The sequence below is a fragment of the Arvicanthis niloticus genome, chromosome 8, assembly GCF_011762505.2.
Source record: "Arvicanthis niloticus isolate mArvNil1 chromosome 8, mArvNil1.pat.X, whole genome shotgun sequence".
In the NCBI taxonomy this organism is placed as follows: Eukaryota; Metazoa; Chordata; class Mammalia; order Rodentia; family Muridae; genus Arvicanthis; species Arvicanthis niloticus.
Genome location: NC_047665.1, coordinates 9,818,790 through 9,823,133, shown reverse-complemented (window position 1 = coordinate 9,823,133; position 4,344 = coordinate 9,818,790). Strand labels below are relative to the sequence as shown.

The window sequence follows — 4,344 nt, the reverse complement described above, 5'->3', positions numbered from 1 at the left end:
GAAGGGTTCATCAGATTTCTGGCCTAGTGTTCTCAAACGAGAGTGGGCCATAGTCGGCCACCCCTCACACCATCAATATGCACACAGGTGGGCAGGGTCTCCAGCCAGGGAGCTACTCAGAATGAGGACAGCAGAAAGCCTCTGTGTGTGTGAGTGTGTGTGTGTGTGTGTGTGTGTGTGTGTGTGTGTGTGTGTGTGTGTGTGTGTGTGTGTGTGTTGGGGGGGGCGTGACACATGACCATGTGAAAGGAAGAAGAGGGAGGGGTGAAAGTATTCAGAGAAGGAAAGGAGGAGGGAGGGAGAGGAAGAGAGAGCAAGAAAGGGAGGGACAGAGGGAAGAAGGGGAAGAGAGGGGGGAAAAGGGGGAGAGAAAGGATGATGAATATGGGAGAAAAACGCTGAAGAAAGGAGCGGCTTTCAGAACGAGGAGGAGCGAGTTGGGGGCGGGGACGAGGAAGTGGGTGCTAGGCGCACGCCGCCAGCTCCATCCTTGCCCCAGCCAGTCCTAAGCGCGCAGTTCTAGGCGACCCGGTGCAGCCGGTGGCGCACAGCAGCAACACCAGGTAAGGTAAGGTGACTGACGCCTCCTGGCAGACGTCGCCTCGGGATGGGGACGCGGGTGGGGTTGCTCAGAGACCAGGCTGTGGCGTAGCCGCTTTGGGCTGCGTGCTTCAGATACCTGCCGACCCTATCCCCAGATCGACCTCAGGCGCGCTGCACGCAGGAAGCACCTGACCTTGGGCTGATGCCTCTACCTAGATTTCCTCCCTATAACCCTCAAGGGTCATACCCATCCCAAAGGGGTGTTATGAGCTGGATTTGCCGCCTTATCCCGGGGATGTGAGGGATGCCAGGGTGGCCTCACACTCCCTGTGCCCTCTAGGGTGAATCTGAAAGTCTACCTGCGCTTAAAGGCTTGCTTTGTGCCCTCTGGGCGGTGGCGTGCATGGCTCCCCTGATGTATGTGTGGGAGCTTGGAGAGACTTTCGGCTCCCCAGCACCAGTGGAGCGTCTGGGGCTGACGGGAAGGAGGCTGTCTAGTTTCTCAAGAATAGGTCGCCTTGCCTAAGTCCTCCTGGGCTGCTGCCCCATGCTGGGAAGTGAGAAGTTCCCTGCGCTAGACTGAGAAGGACTCTGGTAGCTGTTCTGGTATATGTCCGGGACATCAGGGACATCTGGTAACTGTTCTCTGGTAGTGGAAGTTTGGAAGTGGTCTTGCCTCTGGTTTTGGCCTCTTGAGAAACCCAATGACCTTGAGCCTGGAAGCCTCAGTTTCCCCCTCTGACACTCACAGGGTCAAGCTGAGGTGCCCCTCCCCCCACTGTCATACACTAACTTTGGTGTCTACAGACACTGCTTGTCTGGAGGTCATATGTGTAGCTAAGCACGAAGCATAAAGGAGGGCCCAGGGAATAGAGATGGGGTAGTTAAAGTCCTAGGAGCCCCACCCCTCTCTTCAGACACATGGCAAGGCAGCTTTTTTAGGACACATCTCTCAGATGAGTCTTGGCCAAGCCTCTGCTTTCTTAATTATAAGAGAGAGTTATGAATTTCTATAAACATGTTTACTTTCCCTGAAGGTTATCCAGGACTACAGAACTGATCTCTGAGCTGGGTTTGGGGAGAACGAGAAAGAATAAAGATGATAGCACTTGTGAGCAGGTCTGGCACCAGGCACCTTAGGTGTATAATAATTCAGATTAAAGTCATTAAAGTACTTCCGGAAACCAGTATTGTTAACCCCCTATTTCAGATGGAGAAACTGAGGCTCTCCACAGTAAGTGATTTCCAGTAGTCCCTGCTGTGGAATTTGGCCTCCCCATCTTCCTTACCACAGGGTGATTCTGCATTGTATCATGCTGGCTCTGGCCATTAAATAGGACCATGAAATGCATTACATAGGGCCTGGCACCTAGTATGTACTCCTGATCGGCTATGGTTACCTCCTTGTCCCATGTGTAGTGGGCAGAGTAGCCGCACACTTCCTGGAGGTGACTGATGGTTGTCAGGGAGAGCTGGGTACCTTCACCAAGCATTACCTCTAAAGGTCAGGAAGGAAGCAAGGTCTCTGCTCAGTGTCCCACAGAAAGCTCATACGGGACTGCCTCGCCTCTGAAGCTGACTCCGCCCTGTGTCACCCCCCCCACCCCCCTTTAGTCTCAGCCTGAATGGTTCCCCTGGGTTCTAATGCAGGCACATTCCCTGTCCTGGGCTAATGGCTAACATATACTAACTGTGTTGACTCAGTCTGTGTCATCCGACTGACAGTGACATCTGAATTGGAAGGACAAAACTGACGACAAAAATCTGGTGACAGATTCACTCTGGCAAGCATTCCTTTTAGAGATACTTTCTCCAGAAGCTCTCCCAGCCCATCTAGTTATCACGTCCATGGGGAAAAAATCCAGCTGTGGTCTCACTCCACCAGCGCCCCAAGGAAGTAAAAGCAGGATTAAACTGCAATCTGAAGGATTTGGTTCATCCTTAGGAAAGAAATCCCTCATAATGGAATCTCAGCAGGCCAAAAAGGTTCTTTGCCAAAAATGTTTTAAAACAAGAATACATCCATTCACATAAAGTGATGGAATGAGAACAAAGATTATTGAAATCCTCAAGACAGTTATCAAAACTCAGAGAGTGTCTAAATGTCCAACAAGAGGGTCAGACATGTTTTTACTACTTAAATGGAGTTTTGAATAGTTGGGGACACCCTTATCCATTGCAGACATGGCATAACCCTGGACTTGAGACAAAAGCCTAGAAAAAAGTGGGGAGAGATTAAAAGAAGGTTAGCAATGTTTGCCCACGGTGGCAGGATTGGGGGCAGCGTTGCTCTCCGGGCTTTCCTGATTTTCTGCACGGAGTACCTACTTCAGAAATCAGCACTGAGCCCTCTGTAGCTTCCAGGACTGTGATCTTGCTAAAGGAAAGGAGGGAGTGGGTGAAAGAGCTGTTCCTGGTGTGGTTCTGTGAACGGGCATGCCACCTCTGAGGCTTCCAGAGCCTCTCTAGACAGTGTCCTCAGAAGCAGCATTTGTCAGACTAAGCTGGTCACCATCTTGTTTCCTATCTTCTCCTGACCCTAACCTGTCCCCAGTACTCATACTTATATACTGGTGTGCATGCTTCTTCTGTGTTTCATAGGTATGGGTATGCACCTCCCTGGGGATCCCTGGGGCTGGGATTATGGGCCCCTGGGGATCCCTGAGGGCAGGAACTATGGAATCTACCTATCCCTTTACACCATGGAATCACCAGTCCCTTTACAGAGCTAGCATGTGTCCTCTTGCCACGACAGAAGCACACGTACAAACATGGCAATGGCATGGGAGAAGAAGGAACCACAAATCAGTGCCATTAATAAATGCCAACAGTTACCTGACAGGCTCTGAGTGCTCTCCAGCACCTAAGTAGCCATCTCACAGCTCTGTGAGAAGAGGTACCATAGCCCATACAGACTATAAAATGGCTCCTGGGTGACCACAAAGTGATAGTCTTTGCTGGATTCTAGGGCCTTGACATAAGGCACCATCTCTACAGGGAATGTCTGGATGGAGTGGAAAGATCCCTTGGACCCAGAGTGCAGGACTTAAGGCAGTACAGGAGACCACAGGGTGAGATGCTCAAATGATTCTGCAAGAGTCATCAGCAAGGAAGGTAGTGCTTGACTGAGGACTATTTAACACTCCAGGGGTACCTTATCATCAACTGCAGGTCTCTTAATGTCATAATGTCAGGAGGGATACTCTAGCATCTAGCCATAGAGACCAGAGACACCGCAGGACAGCCCACAGTTCCCTCCCCGAGCCTCAGCAAAGAATGACCCTGCCCCAAATGTTGATCTATCTATCTATCTATCTATCTATCTATCTATCTATCTATCTACCTACCTACCTACCTTTCTATCCATCCATCCATCTTTCAATCTATCCCTATCTCTCTATCTCTACAAACCTTTCTGTTCTGTACTTCTCAGAGAAATGTCTTACCGCATGAGACCTTTCCTGCCATGTTTTTATGGCCTGTCCAGTTGGAGCATGTGTCAGTGCCACCTGCCTTGTTGGAGCTGACTTAGATTCCATTTTATGGATGCCACTTTTTATTTATCTGTTAACCAGTTGATGGGCAGTTGGACTATTCCCACTTTATGAATAGTGTGGCTGTGAGCCTTTGGGTGCAGACCATTTGGAGAGACACATGCATTATGGTCAGGTGTGCACTTGGGAGTAGAATGCTGAGTTGATTTGAGTTTTCCTGGATCCCATTTGTGCCTGTTGTTTGGTATCTTCTAGACATTCAGGTAAACCTTCTCGTGGTACTCTTACTTAGACTGTACTGCAAACT

At 50.0% G+C, this 4,344-nt stretch overlaps 1 protein-coding gene across 3 annotated transcripts in view; it reads left to right on the top strand.

The window, feature by feature from the left end:
* Positions 1–379: 379 nt before the first annotated feature.
* Positions 380–4,344, top strand: part of Hrh2 (histamine receptor H2) — a 40,725-nt gene continuing 36,760 nt past the window's right edge. For all 3 annotated transcript variants that reach the window (XR_013112049.1, XR_013112050.1, XM_076939007.1), the window contains exon 1: positions 380–563. The gene's annotated coding sequence lies outside the window, so the exon portion shown is untranslated. The remainder of the gene's footprint in view (positions 564–4,344) is intronic.